Source organism: Numenius arquata, chromosome 20 (genome assembly GCF_964106895.1).
Source record: "Numenius arquata chromosome 20, bNumArq3.hap1.1, whole genome shotgun sequence".
Taxonomy (NCBI): domain Eukaryota; kingdom Metazoa; phylum Chordata; class Aves; order Charadriiformes; family Scolopacidae; genus Numenius; species Numenius arquata.
In genome coordinates this window covers 4,606,838-4,629,129 of record NC_133595.1, presented here as the reverse complement: position 1 = coordinate 4,629,129, position 22,292 = coordinate 4,606,838, and the positions used below count along the sequence as shown (strand labels likewise).

At 40.4% G+C, this 22,292-nt stretch overlaps 1 protein-coding gene across 3 annotated transcripts in view; it reads right to left on the bottom strand.

Annotated features, from left to right (window-relative positions):
• CTNNBIP1 (catenin beta interacting protein 1) overlaps positions 1-16,095 on the bottom strand; it is a 33,468-nt gene extending 17,373 nt beyond the window's left edge. The window contains exons 1-4 of one of the 3 annotated variants that reach the window (XM_074161550.1): positions 15,878-15,995; positions 15,207-15,253; positions 12,009-12,088; positions 282-371 (exon numbers count right to left, since the gene is read on the bottom strand). The gene's annotated coding sequence lies outside the window, so the exon portion shown is untranslated. Of the gene's footprint in view, positions 1-281; positions 372-12,008; positions 12,089-15,206; positions 15,254-15,877 lie in introns of all 3 variants that reach the window. The other 2 variants (XM_074161547.1, XM_074161549.1) reach the window with 2 other exon arrangements.
• Positions 16,096-22,292: the final 6,197 nt, after the last annotated feature.

The following is a 22,292-nucleotide window of genomic DNA, read 5'->3' as shown; positions in this document are numbered from 1 at the left end:
GCATCCAGCATATATTACATCAAATATTACCCATCATGTATTACATTTTGGTGTGCAAAACCACTTACAAAGCTACACAGCACAATCCATCTCTATTATGAAAATCTTCAAGTGTTCATCAACTTTGCTTTCCCAAGAAAGCTACATTAACATGCTACACGTAACAAAATGTTACTTAAGCAGAATTTCCCTAACCCTGCAACTCTTTCTGGCACATAGATGAAGTCGTCGTCCCCCCATTCCCAAGCAATAAAACAGCAGAGCTTTCCCTGCCAACGTACCTGCTTCTAAAAACCACAGAAGATCAGATAACCCACGTGTTCAGTCCCGATTAATGATCGTAGCTGGAAAAAATGTACGAGGAAACTGCCCTGTGAAAACAAATGAGTAAAGCATTACAGAAATATACAAAGCTGAAAAGCAGAAAGACCCTTCATTCAATGCACTTTGAACCACAGTCTGCTTTAGAACACAGTCTAGCCAAAATTCCTAAAAGTGTAGGCTTATCTGGAGTTTGTAGACCCTTTTTATTTTTAAAGAATAAGTTTTTTAAAGGTTTACACCCTGGCCATACCAATGCCATTCCCAATCACTTGAGAATGGAATGCATTCAGGCTTTGCATTCTTTAAGAAGCTTTCAGCATAAAACCCAGCTCCCTGGAAAAACCAATAAAGGTTGTAACATGTAACTAAAATAGGCATAAGCTTACCAAAGATTTGAGGAAAACTAGAAAGAAATGTTAAGCATGCTGATTTTGACCAAAATTATTGTTTTGAACCATGCATATGTTATCTGAATATAGCAATTGCAAAAACCAACTGGAAAACCCTCTGCATGGAATTTTCAGACCAAGCTCACTGTTCAGTCAGCTAACACTTAAAGCCTTTTTTTTTTTTTTTTTTTAAAGACTTGTGACATATTTCTGAACATATTTTAGAACTGACACCGGGTATCAGGGCATGGTAAGAATTTGTAACTCTTCCTGCCCATCACATTAGGCTCTAAGACAAGCAGCTCAATCTCATAAATGAAGTGACAGTTCAAGCCCTCTAATGAAACAAGAAGTGCCTGCTACTCAGGACAGCATCACAGCTAGAATCATGTAATTAATAGCATATGTTGCTGTACTTAATTAATTAAGAGTTTCTGATTAGGGAAGATATGCATACTGACACCATTTACTAATAAAGTCCAGTTTAAGTTTACCAAACATACTTTTTTGTGTGTGTGGTCAACAAGGGAAGGCAGACCTAGACTAATTCAATTCCTTTCATGGCTGTTCACCACCACGTGCAGATGTTGTTACCCGCAGGGAAACCAGACAAGAGTAGCTCGAGTTCCTCAACTGTTCTGTATCCTGGGTTCATCAGAGAAATGCTGAACCCAAAACACCTGCTACCTTCACCCATAGGTTCTCTACAGTGCCTCTTACTAACAAATGCTGGAAGCAGCAGAGCTTTATCAATGGCTTAAAAGAATCATTTCACCTCTCCAGGGGAGAGAAATTGCCTGCTCTGAAAGGATTATTTAAGCCCTACCTCACTAATTAGTTCCCACTGTTCTTGCCCTCTAAATATGCAATGCAGTCCCAAGTAAGATTATTTACAGCACTGACAACAGGACCATTTGCAGTAACTAATTGCTGTTCTCTTTTCTATGGACTTCAAAGACACCCCACCATCACCACCACTGTACAAATACTCACCATGCAACTGTGCCAACTCCTTCCAAAAGGAAAAGGTTAGAGCATGGGAGGTAACCGCTTCCGAGACACCGTTCTGTCCTACTGATGGCAACAGCGTACTCAAAGTGACCATTAAAATTCCCCACACACACCCCAAATTGCAAATAATAGTAATCTATGCATTTGTTACATTTAACACCGAATGCAAACAGAAAGATCAAATGTCTTCCTAACCCTGTAAATTCAGAGGAATTCAGCTGAGAATGGGAACAGCCTCCACACAGCCCTTCTCCATGACCAGCCAGAAGGCTCATACCATAGACAGGTTCCCTTTCAAGCACAACTCCAATGGAACATCAAGCTTGCACACCAGAACCGGAGAATTTCTCTGCTAAACCACAAGGCGTACCCTCTGAATGACAAGCACCTTCACTGCTAAAGGCTCCAAAAATGACTGGAGCAAATAAATGAAAACATTAATCAGGTTTCAATACTTTTTCTTAAAAGCATGAGAGAAAAGTAAGACTAAAAGGCCTCGTGACCAGTCCGAAGTCACAAAAAGGTTCTCCTACCAACTCCTTCCTATCTATTCTAAACGGCAGTCCACACCTCCAACGTTTTCAACTGCACATTCAACATTTCCACATTCATCTCTAACGAACCCTAAGAAATAAGATCTAAAAATATTTCGCAACTGTGTATTTCGGGGATGGGAGGGAAGAAGTGCAAAACACGAGAAAGAGTTTCGCAGGACAGCTGAGGAACAGCTGAACCACTGCAAGCACGAGTCCTGCTCACAGTCCTAAGAGCCCCAACTGACCTGTGTGCTACACAGTGATCCATCCCGAAGCGGTTGTCAGGTCAGGCAATTCTTTGCCTCAGCTGCAATTACCAGCTGTGAATTCTCTTTCTTTGCTCACCTACACCCACCCTCTATTCCTGCAAGGTCAGAACATTGTTTATTTTGCCTACGCTCAGTTACAATCAAAATTATTCTTGTAAGTGGGCTTACATTCCCAGCCAGGATTTAAGAACAGATAAAACCATGCAAGGTCCTTCACCACGGAAACGAAAACTATTCTAAGCACAAAGACCCCAGTTTCCATCCATCCTTATCCTTCTACTTCCTTACAATGGTTTACACTTGGTTCAGAGATTGTTACAAAGAGTATTTTTTAATATACAGAAAAAAAAAAACCTTAAAAGCAGTGAATCTCAGAGATGTCCATATGGGAAACAGAAAAAGGTCCAAGTCTTAGCTTTAGTTTCTATCACTTAAGAGCTCATACTGCTTCCCCAAACATTGCTAGCTTAAATGAGTTTCAGCTAAAACGTAAGGCACGCTGAGAAGAAACCTGTTTTTAAAGTACATGTCAGTGAATTACAACAGAACGAGGAAACTGAACCAGCATCAGGATGCTCCATGCCAAACGCAGGATGCTAGCAGCCGCACGTCAGCCGATCAGCAGAGATAAAAACAAATTTCACACATCCCGTACGTCATAAGCAAACTTCTACCAACAGCACTAATGAATCCTAGTGTTTGTAGATAAAAAAAATACCTATTCTTGCCAGATGTATTATATTGTATGAGAAACATTACCTGCAAGGTAACATTTCAATCTGTATTTTCAGCCCAAAAAGCCAGACGGGGAGATAGAAAAAACAAGAACCGCCGTGTAGTGGACTGAAGGAATCCCCACGGCAGCCACAGAACTCAACTGGAAAGCTCTTCATTCAAAGGAACAAAGAGCCAGAGCTACTCAGAAGCCCAGTTAGACGTTTACTGATACTTACTGGCCTAAGCGGAGGAATACTGGGATCTCAGCTGCATTTCTGGTAATCATATCCCGAATTACCAGCACCAAAGGAAGAGATGCCAGAGGCTGATGAAGCCCTACAGAACGCGCTGTTCCATCGAGTCTGGAACTGGTCTCTCCAGGTATGGGCGAGGCAGATGCACAAAGCCAACAGGGAAGTCCGGGCTGCCAATACCTTATCTACCTTGCAGCCAAGCTGGTTCTGCTCTCCAATGCCATTATTCAATTCCTTTCTCACGAAAATGACTAACCTGTGCTGGAGTTTTAGTCTGAAATGATTACATTCTTCACTAAACTCTGTTAAAAGACAAAATCCTACAAGTTTGTCCTTCTGCATCCAACACACTGAAACTGGACATAATTGGGTCACCTAATTTTCCCGTGTTTGGCAGGCATAGGGAATGAAATTTAGTTCTCATTTATTTTTAATACAATTCACAAGACAGAATAATAAATGAGAAAGATCTATATATTACAGCCAACATTTGCCAGCCCAGCTGCCAAAAAATTTTGAGTTTAAAAACATTCCCTGCCTTTCCCAAGCAGCAGAGGAGGTTGGTTAGAAGAAGAAAGGAAAAGCTGTCCTGTTCTTCTCCGCTTCATCCCCCGCGGTGCCTGCAGCGGGGCTGGGGGAGGATGGATGAACGACTTCTGCTTCCCAACGCCCAGCGTGGGGACCAGGCAGAGCCCGGCACATCCCCATTCTGATCCTTATCTGCCCAAACCCACCTCTCAGGCTGGGGAAAGAGCGTGCACAATCCTGTCCCCTCGGCAAGAGAAAGTATAAGTATCGTGCAAAACACACCAGGTTGAAGTTACACTGTCTAGCAAGGCAGTTAAGTCAGAGATGAGAAGAAACTGGACATGGGTTTGGATCCAGAAGATGCGGGTATGTCTACGTCGAAAAACAGCTGGGCTACTTTGCAAGTATGTTATCGAAGGGGATTAACTATTTTTAACTTTTCCACTAGTATCAAGAGATGCTTCCCTCCTCTCCACACTTGGCCTGAACAGTTTATAATGAAAATACAATATAATCCTTCCCAAAAGCGAACTAGGAGACCATACCAACTATCTCTTCAATTACTGACCCTGGACACAACAGCACAGGACGTAATGAAAAAATATTGCCTCCGCAGTTAGCTTATCCTCTTTTTTTTCTTCACTAGATTTAGAACATCAACTACTGCGTTTTCACTTTATAAAAAAACATAGACAGGAGAACTCTGTACTGAAACAGAGTTCAACTACTCTGTTTTATGAGCAGATGGAAACAGCTCCTAAGGAAACTCAAGCTCACTGGCAAGAACCGTTTTGACTGAATGCTTTCAGGAGAAGGATTCCAACACACAGCAACTGAAAATGACAGTATTTCCCTCACTTCTGCCCATACTTTTACCAATTCAAAACCGGGAAGGCTTCTCTGTTGGACATTACCACAGACGGGTTCATAATAAAGAACTTCTAACTTACTCCCGACTCCCCTCTCATAATCCCTTTTTAAAAAAAAAAAAAAACCAACCTGAAAATTCTCACATCCCAACAGGAATAAAAAAAAAAACACTTAAACTGTATGTCCATAAATTTTGCATAAGGCAAACTACTTAAGTATCCCATTTAATTTTAAAGACATCCTTATTTAATGCAATGAGAAAGCAACACAAGCTTTTGTTCCTTCAAATTACCTATTTCCCCCAACCCTGTAGTCCTCTGTAACGCTGCAATTCCTAACATCCACACTTCATTGATATAGGGAAAAAATAAACTGAAGTGGAGGAATTTGTACAGCCTAAATTAAGAAGGGAAAAAAAGGCAGTCAACTGTCAGTAAAAGTGAGTAATATTTTACATATTTGGTCTTAATATTTTAGGGTACTTACAGTGACCATCTGGCAAGCCTTTTAAAATTTAAGTCAGAGTTGACTACCTCTTCAATATCGTGTATCATTTCCAGTTATAGCCAAAAGAAATTCAACAGGAGTTGGTTCACCTACAGTGTGGTGTGTTTTTTTTTTCTTGAATCTATCTGGTTCTGTTCAAGGTGGCTAAAAACCTCAATTAATGGGACAGGATTATAAAAGCTCAGATAAGGAGTTATGGTGAATAAAACCAACCGCTGCAGGCTTCCTTTGCGCTACACAAATTGAGTTAACAGCCAGCGTGAAGAGGTCCCTTTAGCTCCACGACATCATTATCCAAGGTTAAGCTATTAGCCTCCACAGTTCCACGATGGAGTACTTCAGTGGTTAAAACACGGTCACACTGGGAAGCTTGTCAGTGCAAGGAGATGCTGCACCTTTAAGCCTTGTTAATTTGCAGATGACATTTTACAGAGAACAGCTAGAGCCCTAAAAACCTTGCAAGCTGGAGCCTGAAACCTGAAGTCAAAACCCTGCTACAAATTTTCCTCTAATTCAGTCTGACTCATGACCTTCAGTCACAGGCAGCTGGAGACTGGATTAATTCCCATCTCCAGAGGGATACGACAATGAAGAATTCATAACAGCTCCCTATTTATAGGTGAACAGTGAGAGTTGAAATATTTAATGTGGCGGGTTTTGTCTTCGTTTCTATGCTCAGTATTACCTTTTAGCTGACTTTAGAATCTGAACCCCAGTGTCAGATTTTGGTCAATTTACAGCTGGAACTCCAGGCGCAGGTTCACATCTCTTAAATGTTAGATTTAAATTTTTTAAACAAAACAGTACAGCCCTTCCTCTTGAAGGGCGACGAGAAACAGCCCAAAACACTGCCATTTAAACATGAAAAAAAAAAAAAAATCAATAAAAACAAGCAGGTGGGTTTCTTTCCAGTGCTGGATCACCTTTGAGGATTTCAAAGATGACTTCAAAATTAGTAACAAAGTGCATTCAAAAACGCTTCCCAATATACTAATCCAGTTCTTACATCAATGATCAAGCTAACTGTAAAAAACAAAATAAACCCTACCATTATAATCACCATTTTTATGAAAATTAATGCTTGCCTCCTGATCTTCAGGCACACACAAACCAGATATTTATTTTTTAGCAGCAATCTCTCAAGAAGCGAGATCTCACGTCTCGTACAGTTAAAAAAGACAGCACAGGTTTTTGGGTGGTTCACATCAGTCAACTTGAAGCCTCTGAAATTTAATGTAGTAACAGCAACAAAACCTTAAAAAAAGACTTTCATTTCACAAAGGCATTCACACTTCAAAGATGAATTTGTCAAAAATTCTTTAGAAAGGTGACAAAACTCGGTCACCTGAGTGAGCTACAGCACTTTATACACAAATCCTATCCCACTCAAAGTACCAATTCTGAAAGAATATTCAATATTCAAAATACGATACTTTACTCAAGGTGGTCTTCAACAGCTGGACTGAACGAGCGCTGCTCTTGTCCTCACCATCCGCAGGGTTCACAGAGGCTCCTGCGCCTCTTCCCCTATTTATAACAAGGCTACAAATCCTCCTGACAGGAAATTGGGCACTAATGATAGATAGTCCGTGATGTTAACTACCAGGTATCCCACACAAGAATTACTGCTGTTAAAAAAAGTGTTACGTGTCCCTCATCAAAACCCAACTGCACGGCAAAGCTTTCTATGGATCATCAATATCTTGCCTTTTCAGAAACAGCAAATGAAGTTTCCAGCAGATAGGCATAACAAATTTGAGATAATTTCTTAAGAACAAGGAAAAAGCATCTTTATTTTCACAGATGGATTTTAACCCGAATCATAAACCAGTGAAAAAAACAGTAAGTAAAAATTTTATCAACAGCTTACAAGAATCAACAAATTATTTTCAATAAATCTATCCCATTTCATATAGTAGGCGTGCTACACACATTGTACAAATATGCTCCCATATAACACCTCCACCTATGAAGTATCACCTTTTTTGACCATTAATTATCGACACCAATGACAGAGGAGCACGTCTGCTCTATGATCACTGCAGAAACTGAACCAAGGCCAATACACAAACACACGAGAGCGAGACCATTAATTGTGGTCGCTTCGTTTCTCGTAATGTCAATCAGCTTTATGACCAAAGTCACGTTTTCAGAGACGCTCTGTAAGAAGTGGTAACGCTGCACCCACGGTCCTTCGAAGACTTATAGACCATTAGCATTAAAACTGGCCTTTACTGAAGACTGCCATTTATATGACAGAAACTAAACTCAACAGGCTAAAAAAATAACACATGGACACGAACACCCTACACTCCTGAAGCATAAACACTGATAAAGAATTAGTTGACTGTAGAAGCAAGAAATTGGTTCCATTCTCATAATGAACCTAAAATAAGCCTATGCAGAGTCCAATATCAAAACTGATGCAGGTATGTGTGTGTATGCGCCAAAGGTGCAGAAGGTTTTTTTCTGCCTTCAGTAATTCTCAAGTGGCTTGAAATGGAACAGGAAACAGAAACGTGCATGAACAAGGACACATTCAGAATCACCAGCAGCGCTAACGGAGAAACACATCAGTATTTGGTATGCTTCCAACCAAATTGTTTCATTAATACTGCATTTGTACTCAGATTTTTTAAATTAAACTGCCTTGAAATTAAAATACGTTTAGTGCAAAAATTTGACGTTTCAGTCAACTGCAACAAAAAGGCAAGTGACACCACTAACCAATCACAAACCACTACAGAACAGCCTACAGCCAGAACAGGCCAAATTCCAGTAACTATCTGTAAGCAGTTAAAATAACAATAACATTTAATTCCAGTTTACAGGGATGCAGTAAAAGCCCCCAAAAAACACAAGTACCATATTTGGAGTTGAACTGCCTGTGGTCTAGTGACCAACTTCTCAGCAGCTTAAGCACCGCATTGTTATATTTAACCAGAAAGGGCAGTGACCGTGAGCAATGCCCACTGGAAGGGCTTCTCTCCACTCCACCATCGTATTTATAGGCGTTTCTTCGGTACTCACCCACAGAGTATCTCCCTACAGATGCCCAGCATATTAGAGATAGCTTGCAATATTAAATCGTGACCTACGCTGCCCTGTAATTTATACTGACATCTGAACATCATTAATGCCAGATCATATACATTTTTACACTGAAAACGCCTACAGATCTTTTACGGTCAAGAGATTATGGTTAACTAGATTTTTTAATTTTTTTTTTTAAGCAATTAAGACTTGAGCTGTTATTAGGTTGGTGACTACTTAGCACTTTAATATTTTGCAATATTCTATCAAAGTACAGCGTTAGGACCACAGACTCTTAGATTAATAGTTCTTGACTACCAAAATTGCCTAACCATTGGACAACATGACATGTTGTGGCCTCGTACATCAATAAAGTTTGCTGCAAAATAGTGACAAATACAGCCCTTACGACACCTACTTATCTTGCCCTTTTAGAGAAGGAAAACAAAAAATTTTAAAAATCTTCTGTGCTGCTTTCCCCATGAGTGCTCTGCATAACCCAAAACCAAAAGTAGGTTCAGTTTTGAATCAATGTATGCTTAAGTTTTTAAGCTATGTAGAGAGGTATTTTAGGAATAACTCTTGCTGAAAGTCAAACTAAGAATTAAGGGCTATTTGCGAAGATGAATATATTCCTTGGTCATCCTTTTTTGCACTAACCACAACACAAAACCTTTGCCTCCCAAGTGACATGTTAGCACCATTAATATTATTGGATGATATGGGCAAGAGACCCCTGCTCCTAGGACCTTCATACAACAATATTCCTTGAGAACTTTCCTCGGTAGCGTTTCATAAACTGGTCTGAATTGCCATTCTAATCATATGCGCAAAACTATGGCAGTTCCCCTCTTCTCTGAAGGACTTACTAAAACCAAAAATCACAAGAAAAGGATTTTTGTTACCTTCTTTAGGTCACCAAACAAGACCATGCTGCAAAGATATCTGATGGAGAGAGGAGGAAGGAAAAAAATTCTTGTGAATTTCAGGAGATTTTTTACCTTCACAAGTTTAAAACAAATTCCTAATTACACACCGATTTTGCCAAAGACATTTTGCTTTCCACGGTTTTTGGTAAAGTAGGATTACAAGAAAGGAAACCTTGCCTTCAAGAGCTTTCCTATTTGTCAGGAAAAGGGATGCAATTTCCTTCCTCCCTAGCCACAATTTTGAATGTTACCTTAATTACATTAGCCCTGAACTGTGAAATAAACCTGTCTGAGGTCATTGGTTTGACAGCACAGATCTCCTTTTAGCGCTGCTGTACAGACACACACACGAGCTGGAGAGAAATCAACCACTGACTGCAGAGCTTTTTTAAGGGTTATATCAAGCCCCAATCAGTGCTGTATCTGATTGATTTCAGAATACAAGGAAAACTGGAAGAATCACAGGCAAACCCAAAAACGCACATACGTTGAAGGCGACCACGTTGAGCTGCATGGAAAACTGTATGAGGAATTGCATGACAAGTTTGATTTATTCAGAGCTCATCACCGATGAAGTGAAATACTTAAAACTGATTGCTTCAAGATCTCCTATATACGTAAAATTCAGTGCATTTACAGGACAAATGGCAATTGCTCCCCTGAGAATGGGAGCATCTGCAGATGAAACAGTAACTATTTTGATTAATCCAACTCCAATATATACCAATAATAACAAAGGGTGTTAGCCCAGAGACCATTATCAACAATGCTCGAGACAAGTTAGAAGTACTGTAAGATTCCAGACAACTTGAGAAAGTTTCCAGGAGCAGGACTGTACGCAACAACCACCAATTTAAGGCAAGAGGGGGAAGAGAATTACTGGAGTTTTAGACAGATTTCTGTACTACCCACACCATTAGAACAATTACAGTACATCTTTATTATATTTAGTTTCTCAACAAAAGGCAGGAGCTTATAGCAGTTATGTCAAAAATTGCAGCTACCAAGAATAGAACAATTAAATGGGTATATTAAGAACAAGGTGCCAAAACTGTATTTCCTCACACACACACTATTACACATACAGAATTTTATTTAAGGTTTAGAACATATTCACCTTGTGAACTAAGAATCATGACAGTGAAACATTAAGAAAACTGTTACAGTGTTATGTGAAACGTGAAAGGTTTATTTTGCAGAGTCCCCTGTAGCTGCTGACCAAATCTTCAGTAATAAGAGTTCTGTTTAAAAAACCTGATGTCTCTGACCCCTGAAGTAGAGCAAAACCTTTCACGAATTCCACATAAACCAGTGAGTATTATTTGGCATCTACAGACATTCCTGAAAAAAAGCAGCTAAGCAGATGTGAATGCTCCCATTTTTCTCAATTTGGCAGCAACTCCTAAAGTTAATTATATTTTAAGTGTGTTATGGCTGATCGTTTTTGCATAAACATTCAGTTACTGTGTTTATTTTGAAGTCTGACATTGCCTCCCCTGACCAACTAAGCCAAGCTGCCAGCACACAATGAAATTTGCAGTTTTCCAGCACACTCAAAGTTAGGAAACTCTCTTAAAATTGCATTAGTGCGGCAACAGGCACCAGAGATCCCCAGAGATGCACTAACCCCTTCTCATTTCGACAAAAAGCCTTCCATCTGTAGTTCAACTGAAACTCTTTCAGTATTTGGGCTGCTGCTCTACAGAAACTCTCCTGCAAAAATTTAGGTCACATCTCCTTTAAGTGTGGATGGGGGTGTGTACATGTATGCTTACTTAGAGCTCAATGAAATTAATTAAAAGCTCCTCACCAACTTCAATGTGCATTGAATCAGGACCTGGATGAGTTCAGAGGCAAAACAATTACACTTTTAATTAAACACCTTAACATTCTTGTGAAGCAGTCAACTAATTTTATAGAAGGATAAACTGAGTCAGAAAGTTTCAGAGCTTGGTCATGGTCATAAACAGAGTTGATTGCTTAAGTTGCTTCCATATATCTAGTTACCCTCATAACATAGGGAAAATGGACTTTCTGAAAAATATCAAGTAAATTCTTGGTCTACATACTTGCAGAAAATAAAACAGAATAACCTGAGGCAAGTGCAATGGTTGTACAAATCTACTGGCTCCATTTCTGCTCCCCAATCAGCAGCTAGTTTAGTCAGTCACAGGAATTCCAATAATGCAAGAAGTTGAAATTTTTAGGAGTTTTTTTCATGGTTTATCTCCAGATAGGATTTTTAGGCTGTGGAGTCTGTTTGTTTGTTTTTAAAACAGCATTAATAATTATGATATATATCTGTATTATTTTTTTAAAATGAAAAATAGACTTGGCAGATTTGATATTCTGTAAAACAGAAAATTCTTGAAAATACTTACTGAAAAGCAAGAAGTATGAGTACACTTCCTAAATTCAAACGAACATTTACAGCACACATAAGCACTGTGACATCCTGTCACATCACCAGCAGCGAGCAGAAATAAGACATTAACTTTCCTCACTTTTTTGAGCATTCATTACATCATGCTTCCCCAACACCGAGTCTGAAAACAAATCCCAGAGTCAGAAGAACGTTCTCCTTATTCAATTACCAATTAACTTTTTTCAGTTATTTTTCTGATCTTTGGTTTCTTCTCACCTATTAACACTCCGTAGTTTTGCTCATTCTGGTCTATCTGCTCTCTTATGCCAATCGAAGTTCACAGACGGGCCACGGCTCTTTAAAGGGAAAAAAAACTGTAAGTCTCATCCATTCTCAGAGATCCAACAGCATCAACAATGCTAAACAAAGTGTTTTGGGTTGGTTTTTTTCCTAAATGAAATTAAGTTTGTTGGTAAAAAGTTTTTAGTACATTTAAAAGCTATTTACGTATCATTTCTCACACATATGTCATTAGAAAACCAATCATTAAGACCATTAGACTACCAGCATTTCTTAGCAAGTGGAGCAAGTGACAAAATGTTTTCATTCCAATAATCTACGTCTTTGGTGAACATCAGCGTCAAAACATAGACAGTATCTGGGCCTATTCGCGTACTTCTATACATGCAATAGCTTTACTGGAATTAAATTAATGGATACGATTACTTTACCAGCAAATCAGAACTCTCAAACTAAACGAAAAATAATCTCTCTTTAATATCTGTGATGCAGAGAGTTACTTTAAAAGAAAATTTTTAAAGGCACAATGAATATGAATTACGTATGGTTTCTGCTTATATGATTTAACACAGAAGACAAGAATAAATCAAAAAAATACTTATATATGTATACATTCAGAGAATCTTAGAAGATATGACAGATTTCAGTTCGTCTATAGGAAAAACATACAGAACTAAGCGCTTTTTTAAAGAGGACTCAATTAAAACTATTAAACACTATGATTTTTGACATCTTTCTTATTACAAATCAAGGTCTATTTTGGGCTGAATATCCCACCATACCATTCCAGAAGTACCCTGTTGACAGTTTAAATAAAGAACACGATCAATCAGCTTTACCATCCTGACTATAAAAATACAGCAGAAAAAGTAATTTACTCTCACTATCCGAAAACTGAATTACAACCACCTTCTAGCTATAAGACTTACACCAACTCCCAGAATAGAAACATTCGGCTTATTTATTAGGATTACAATTTTTCCAATTAAAACCACTAACATCGGGTTCCACCGCTTCTGCACTACGTACACAATGGTGTGGTACAGCTGTAACAGCTGCTACTGCCCTTGTTGCATTTCAGCAGGAAATCCAATCTGATGACAGCTTGCGATAAAAAGAAATACAGTTTTGCATTCGCACATATAGAAATATTCCTGAAGATAACCAGTCCTCCTTTTTTGGAAAAAATAAAAAAAAAAAACCTCTACTGGAAGTTTCTCCAAGCATATTCAACAGCAGCCTCCAAAAGCCTACTGCCTCTCTGTAGGCACAGCACTCGGGTGCATTTTTGATGCTTAAAACTAGGTCAGATGCTCAGGAGCGATGCTTTGTAGTCAACAACAAACTCACCAACTGAAATCCTTCCTAAAAATCACATATGTTTATGTTGGTTACAGATGACAAACACTCTGGAGAGGAACTCATATTAAACTAATAGAAATAGAGCTATTTCACAGAAGTTGTTTCCCAGGCAAAGTATTAACATTAGTTTCACCGTATCAGTCGCGTTCAGACGTCGGCTTTATCTGCCTGTACGCGACCGCAGGACAATTTTTAATTTTTCACAATAGATGTATATCACAGTCAATGTTTGCAATTACAAAGCTTAGGGTTTATTTCAGTTCACTTTTGTTTTTGTTTAGAAAATAACCCAAAAATTGTTTTGGAAACTTTTCTCTCCTCTTGCAAAGTTACAGTACTCTCCAACCCTGGATGGGGGAAGGAGGGAAGTGGAAGAAATTCATATAACTATAGATTTCCCATAAAACTAGGGTTCAGAACTTCATACTTAACAGGATTATGTTATGTATCTAGTGAAGTACAAGACTATTAACCAATTCTCGTTAACACAACAGACACACACTTCAATTCACACGGTGAGCTAATACCCCTCTCTCCCCACACCCCTGCACTGCCGGTGCGCTACACGGAGCTCCTGCGCACAACCGCAAACAGGCATTCAGGCAAACCACAACTGGGATAATTCCTGATATGTACTTATTACAATGACTCCTATCAGGTTATGGGATGATTTTCCTGGTGAAGATTTCAGTATCTTCCCACTTGGATGTCAAAAAGAATCCTGAAAGCACTTTATGTCCCATATAACTTTTCCTAACTTTTGTTGCAGTACTTAAAATGAACTAAAAGAGAGCTACTGCTTTGAAGCAGTTTTGGGTAAGCCATGAAACTTCAGCCAACCAAGTCAACTTGTTCACAATGGCTTTTACTTTTGCATTTGTTCAATCCTCCATGCTTCCTTGGAGATTTACACTATTACAATGCACCACACCAACTAAGAGAACGTGCAAATCATTTACCAACAATTCTAAATTATACTGAAGAAGCCGCCAATTTCTACCAAGATGCCAGAGACACAATAAAAGAGATGATGCTTTTTTAGCTAATGTCAACCTGAAGCAACTCCAATTTATCTCAAGTACCCCTGACACCATTTTTCACGCAAATCTGTTTGTCAAGGCAAACAGTAGCTTTTAGACTGATAAGAAGATGTCTGCATTAAAAAAAACAGTAGTTATACATTGCTTCCTATATGCCCCCTCACCTTCAATACCCTTACTTTCAAAATAACCCCCCAAAGTACACAGTGTAGCCTCACTTTTCACAATTTACATAGCATTTATCCTTCATCAGGCTATTTCACATCACACGTGAGCTCCAAAATTACCAAGCTGACAGCTTGCAACTTCAGTAGCCAACAAAAATCAAACATAAAATTTTGATTTTTGTAAGTGTATTAAAAAATTATATTCGTAAAACACTCAACAGACATGCCCACCGCCACACTGGAGCCAACTCAGATCAGAACACCTAACTTGCCTCCAATGTCTGTTGTTTTTTTTTTTTTAGTTTGGTGGTTGGTTTTTCTTTTCAAACCACCACATCTGCAGAATGTCTCGCTCCCATCTCGCAGAGCATCAAAGCTTAATTTGTTCAACGTGCCAAGATGAGGAACGGTCAAATAAAAGATGATATACAACAGAGCAAAATAGTCTCTTCTTGAGGAGAAAGCAAATGCAAGTCTGGAAGTCAAACGTATCCTGATGAAGCACATCTGGATGTTCAGCAGAAACTAATGCCACCTCTCATCTGCTTTCTGGAGCGCTAATGTATTCTGATTTGGGAAGTGAGGCTGTTAATTCTCTCGCTTACCTTTCCAAGAGATACAGCGCTATCGTGTGCCAACAAATACCGCCCATCTGTACACAAAATTAAAAGTTGCAGAGTGCTGCTTCAGATGCTCTAGAAGCACAGTTTTTAGCCAATACAGAAATTACCTCCCCCTCTATTAAATGCTGGCCAAGAAGCATTTTTCCCACGCGGGTGACCGGCGTCTCACGCCGAGGGCCGGTCGCCGTGCGGTATCACACACTTTTTGTGAGATAAACGGGGGCTGCCCGGAGCCGGCCCGTCCAGATGTTGTGTTCTATCGCCTGCTGTCGCGACACCTGCCCTCCCGACGGCTTTACGGGGGAATGACTTCACCTGCCGCAGAAATGCGGCCATTGCTGGGGTGGGACACCGCCGCCGTCAAACAGGGTGCTACATGACGTAAGGGATGATGCCAGAAAATTAAAAAAAGGCACCTCCCGTACCTGTGCCGCGGGGCCCACGGCCTGCCAGCGCCCACCGCCGCCGCCGGGCTCCGGGGAGGCGGGGAGCCGCGGCCGGGGAGGGGGCGCGGGAGCCGGCGGAGAGGAAGCGCGGAGGCCCGGGGCCGGCGGAGCGGCGGCCCGGCCCCGGGGTTGGGGGGGGGGGGGGGGGCGGGGGGAGAGCCTTTGTTCGGGGCCGGGCGGCCGCGCACAAAGGGCGGCCGCGCTCACCTGCGTGCGGGGCCGGGGCGGCCCCGGCGGTCCTGCGGCACGGGCGGCGGCCGGGCGGGTGGATCGGAGCCGTGAGGAGCCGAACGGAGCGGAGCGGCCGCCTCCTCCGTCGTGACTCAGGGCGGGAGGAGGGAGGTGCCGGGGCGGCTCCGGGGGAGGGACCCGCCGCCTCCCGCCGCCCAGGGCAGCGGCGGCGCCGCAGGCACCACCCGAGCGCCGGCCGGCAGGAAGGGGCGGGGCCGGGCCGCCGGGGGGCGGGGCGAGGTGGGGAAGGGGCGGGGCGAGGCGGGGAAGGGGCGGGGCCGGGGCGAAGGCCGCCAGCGCGCCCCGGGGAGAGGCTCGCCGGGAGCGGAGGGGGGGATCCCGGTGACGGACGCGGAACAGACCGGTTGCCGGTGTCAGCCATAGGCTCACCTGAAGGAATATCCTCTGAAACGACGTGGTGAGGAGCGTCCCCGTGAGTTCCCTCAGTTCAGCAGGGCCAGGCTGAGGAGCACAAGTTCCCCGGGTAAAATCACATTAATGTTGAAACAGGCGACGAGACCACTGCTCATTAACACTGTGCTACGCAAGTTAGAGACACCGCAAAAACTCAATACAGCCGAATTCAAGCTAATCCAGCAAATGCCATCTTCCAAGAACCTCCAACCAGAATGAATATCCACTTGGTCACCCAAGCACTCAAAAAAATAAAAAGGAATCCTTCCCCTAGACAGACTGGAGCAGAGCGAAACCGCAGTGAACGTGGAGAGAAATTAATTATTAAAAAAAACTTAAAAAAAAGCGGAAGCCATCAAAGGCTAATCACCCCTGATGTGCATTTTGGCTTCCCAATGGGCTGAACAGTAATGCTGTGTACCTATAATATGCATTGATGGGGTCAGCAAGAATATATATAAAACGTAGAATATACACATTCTATATAAAATATAGAATATACATATTCTATATAGAGAATTCCTGTAGAATATAGGAAATACATAATTCTCTCGAATTCCTGAAGATAAAAAATGCTTTGTGCAGTAAATGTCATTCAGTAAAACACATCTGTTTCCTACTCAGTATTTAACTTAATTGGATGAAAATAGTCACAGTAATGAAATAGGTGGCACTTCCTTTAACAGCTTGGTACTTAACGACATCAAAGCCCGCTGCCACTGAAATCCATACCCCACCGCCAGTTAATGAAGGTCTTAACATGAAAGGCTCGGCAAAGAGCGAGCCCAGGAACAGGAATGGTGCAAATATGCTGGGATCCGAGATCACTAGCACATACCCACAGCACAGCAGGCAGTAATGATTATTAATTATTTAAGAAAAGAACATAAGAGCTCCAGCATAAGCTTGAAAAAAAAAAAAAATATGCAGAAGCATTGCTCTGGGATCTGCCAGTTGGATTACTGTTAATTAGCGTAGTACCGAGTCTGAAGGAAAGATCTAAAAGCATCTTATGCTGGTAGGAGCGTATAATTAAGCCATCATTTGCATCTTTGCAATAGTATGAATTTTCTTACTGATAACATCATGGGCAAAACACCATTTTATGACTAAGTATTGTCTGGCTGCCCGTACAACAGCCCAATGCAACCTTCTACAGCAGCAATTTAACACCCTGCACTTCTTTAGACAGGGTTTTAGCAGACACAGATACCATAAGGCTTCCTCTGCCCTTGGAGGATTTTAGGTTTATTTGCTTAAAACAGAGTCTAAACCAACTTCTGCCCCACCTTAGTTTGTCACCACCAAGCTTACCGAGATTTAGCTATCAAGCAAGGTGCCCTCTTGCCATTGTAAGAGTCTCTTTTATCACCGTAAAACACGACAGATGCTCAAGAGACCTCAACTCCCACCTCTGCAGCAGATTCAGCAGAGTATTGTTCGTGTCTCAGGGGAACGCACAGACCTTCACGAAGCAAACAGAAGACACGAGTGCACTGTTACCTTACTGTCACCCTACTTGCCCCAACTGCAAAATGGGCATCCTACAGCTTATCAGCAGCAGGGAAACTTTAGGAAGTGTAATTATCTAAAGGTTAAGCCTTTCTAACATTTTTAGAAGTATTGTATAAAGATTGGATATTATTTTATAAAAATCTAACAGATTAAAATGGATTTTTCAATATCTTCTAATCTCTTCTGTTTCATGAAGCTGCCGTTTGTCCTAGTAATCCAAAACTTCATGAAACCTTCTCCTCTGAATCCCTGCTTGACTTAGAAAAATTCTCTCAACTCACCCTGTCCTTTTTCTTAATCAGCTCTGAAATTCATTTAGGGTTCCTTCACAGTACAGCTGCTTCCACCCTCCAAGTCCCTCTGTATTTGTTGGCATCTCCCTCTCATTAGGGGCTTCCAGCAGCATCTGTAGACACAAGCCCTGCTTTCATTGCCCAGCTGATTTAACCACAGGCAACAATAATGCAAACTCTTGTTACCCTCCAAGATGCGTGTGGTACCCAATGAGGGGATTGTTTCTGAGTGGGGAATCTTTCTGCTTTTGGTAATCTTTTATATTTCAGACTTCAGTCTGACAATGCCAATCCATCAAAATCACACTCAGATGGGGAAACAGAAGTGTTTCCTGAAAAGTAAATGCTGTTCAACCGATCAGCTCTTTGCTTACTCAAACCGGGACAGACACTCTAGTAGGTGATGCAGGGTCACAACAGGCAGTTGACATTTCCATGACAAGTGGCGAGCACAACTTGCATGGATTAAGAGAGACTATATCAGAAAACTAAAGAAATAGTTCAGCTGCCTTAGTTGCAACATTTAATGTTTCTACAGACTGCAGTGGGGAGATATGCAGAGATAATTTGATGGATAGACAAAAAAAAGCCCTTTAGTGTAAAAAAGGCTATGAAGGCTATGACCTTTTTTTGTTAATCCAGACTTAGTTTGTACAGTAAGAAGCCTCAGCTGCATATTTTATTCAAAACCAGAAGTGTTCCCAGATTAAATCTGGCATTTACAAAGTTGCAAAGCACACTCTCTTACGACAACATCACAGAACTTAATTTCTATCTCCACCTTACAAGGATATCAACTGGACAATGAAAAGCGATTTACCCAGACGTTAACGCTTCTGTCCATGGGATCCGCAGGTCCTGCCTGATGCTTTTCAGTACATCTGCAGTTATTAACGACTCATTTTTGGAGGCGTGTTGAAAACACAATCCTAAACATTATCAAGCAGCAAACTATTATGATAACAAGATAAAAAGATATATCCATGATTAGAACTTGTTTTTAAAAGAAATCTGCTATTAAATGTATCTTTATCACATTAGTGTGTTAAATTATAGTAGACATTTCACTGCATGATACAGCAACGGCTTACAAGTAGTTATATCCACTAACCTTACGTCTGTATTTCCTCTTTTAAGACCTTATTTTAGAGAGTACATATTCTGAAACGTTTTTATTCATCTTGTCAGCATTAGATACTTTAGGCCACCTTTTCAGACGCTCTGAACATCTGCAGCTCCCGCTTGACTCAGGTGAGAAGCCTGGATGGTTAAAAGTTATGGGAGACAAATCTTGGGCAACATCAAGTCCAGTAATTCCCCCCCCCCTCTCCCTCACAACTGTAAAAACCCTATTAAGGTAAAGTTAAAAACCCCTACAACCTCATAGCAAGGCAAGGTGTCACATTTTCCATGACTCCTAAAGAAAAACTCCCGTATGAGCACTCCTATTCCCCTCCTGTGGGTAGCTCAGACAGAATGGAAATAAGAGCTTACTTCCCTAATAGAAAAGACTTCCCCAGAACACAGAGAAGATAATTCAAAAAATGATGGAAGTGGAGAAACTAAAAGATGACTGCAGGGTGACTTTATTTGTTTATGATGTAAAAATTATATTTGTCCTTATATAGAAAGGTAATGGCCATAACGGAAACAAAACCAAATGGTTATATTTTAATTTGCCTACCATTTGAGTCACTCATGACACGGCCTTACCTGTCTGATCAGTAGAGTATCATTAATACAGAATTCTGTATCAAAACTAATTTGATTTTAACAGGCAAGGTAACATAACGAACTAAAGGATCTCTTAAGAAATCTGGTATTTTTCCTTTAAGACAAAGCTAACTTGCTACTTTTCCATTCAAGATCAAAGAAGGGAAATAACACAAGGAGACAAAGAAGAAAGAGAGACGGAGCATTTGAAGCTTCAATTGTCTAACACTTTTTCTTTCAGATGAGTACAATCACTAGATTCACCCTATAGACAAAGAAGATTAAAAAAGGGAGGTTATATATGGCCAAAAAGAACTCTGGGCAACTTCACTGATGTGTTTAAAGCCACTGTACTTTACAATTCTTATTTCAGAAGTAAAATGATAAACAGAAAACAAAGCACTTTTAATCTTCAAAGCAACATATGATCAATAACAGCTTCATAGCACTCAATATTCAAGTATCATACTCTGTATTTTACTCCAGGAGAGAAAGATGTGTAGAGAATAAGCAATCTGCCTGGGCCTAATGCCAAACCAGGGATGGAACTCCAACCTCACCTGCTCGTATGTTAAACCATAAAACCATGCTTTTGTTTAGCAGTTGTTCTTTTCTTACCAGTTTTTATTTGGGCAAATGATTATTGTAATAAATAGCTTATGGACTTATTTCCAGCCCCTGCAGAAACTTTTGAGATACTAGTGGAGGTACATCCCAGGATTATTTGGCAAAATATTTAGCACAACACACCAATTAACTTACTATGCCTCTGAAATTAACCTAACCTCTTCAAGTGGGTTACTTAACTATTTGCTGGGGTCAACACAGGAACAGCTTCATAGTGGCAACAGCTTCCTTGTGAAGTTACATTTACAGTCAAGGCATATCAAGCCACTGGGTTAGAGCTACGCCTTCTGACCCTTCACAAATTTTGGGGGGAAGTCTGGCCTGACATACTGAATCTTGAAATAGTATTGGTCATGGATCTCAATCCCATCTTTGTCCCTCTAAATCATGAGAGATCTTTTCAAAAGCAGGAGGACCACAAGGTTAAAAAGATATTCAGTCAAGGATCAATTTAATAGGAATTTTACTACTGCCTACAGTACTGAAATATTGAAAAAAAAAATAATGAAATATTTGCAAATCAATTAAAAAAAAGTTTCTCCTGGAAACATACACCTCTGTAAAACTACAAGGAAAAAGATTTCCATATTATTGTACTATACACATAATGCAGTCTGTGGTAGTGCTGAGAGATTTAATTTACATACTAATGCTGCCAGCAGGTTTAGGGGTGTGGGGGGAGAAGAGTTACTTAGCACCAGTAATGAGCAGACAGGAAAAGGCGCCAGCTACAGTCCCCATGGACTGTTTTGTTCTCAATAATTTTAGACTGCCTAATAAAGTCTTTTAATAAGCTGCTCTCAGCTATAAAGCTGCAATCAGCATTTGTCACAGAACACTATACTGCCCCAGACAGGAAAATAGTTCTGATATAATGGACAAAAGACCCCAGCCAAATAAAAGCTTCTTAAAAAAAAGGAGAAAAAAGTTCCATCAGTGAAAGACATAGATTATGCTGTCGATAACGTGTATCTTTTCATTTCTGAAATACTAGACTTCAAAATTATATCTATTAAAGCAAAATACATTCTAAAAAGCCTACATTTTCTGGTTTACTCTAGTCCTAGATTACTATTAGACAAACTTCTTCATTTATAGAGTATTTATGCCCTATAAGTGCAATCTAAATTACAACTGATCACGTTAATTTTCTGTTTATAGTCAATGCTACCCACTTCTAAGCAACTACTACATGACACCGAGATTAACGCTGCAATAGGCTGTCTAAATTTAAGACTATTTCTGCTCCACTCACTCAATTTAATGGGAGCTTTCACTGAAGCTCAAGTTTAGCTATAAAAGCCTAAGATATATATGACAGGTAAAACACAGATCATCTACTCCATTAAACACAGGATTCCTCACAACAACAGGTAACCTTCACCGCTGACAAATGAGGGTTCAACTCCATTGTTGCCAAAACCAGTCATGCCACCATACACTGGAACTGAGTCTACGCACTTGGGTTTAAAAGTTGGTTTATTAACCATTACTAATTCTAAAAGAATCCATCCTTTCAGTATATCTATTTCTTAATTTTTATAGTTCAAAGCACTAACAAAATGGAAGCAGATCACTTTTTTCCTAGGAATTCTTCTGATCTTTCCAGTATTATCACCATCCTTTTCTTGCCAGCAACAGACTTGCTGTGATGGCAGTTATCACATTCTACAGATCAGTTCAGAAACATGCCTAGAACTTAAGTAAGACACGTTGTCAAAAAACCACCCGATCACTAAAACCAGCTACACCTATCACTTTAGCAATATAGGCAGAGATCTCCGTTTAACCTCTTTGTAATGCAATGCGCTGGAGACTCAGCATCAACC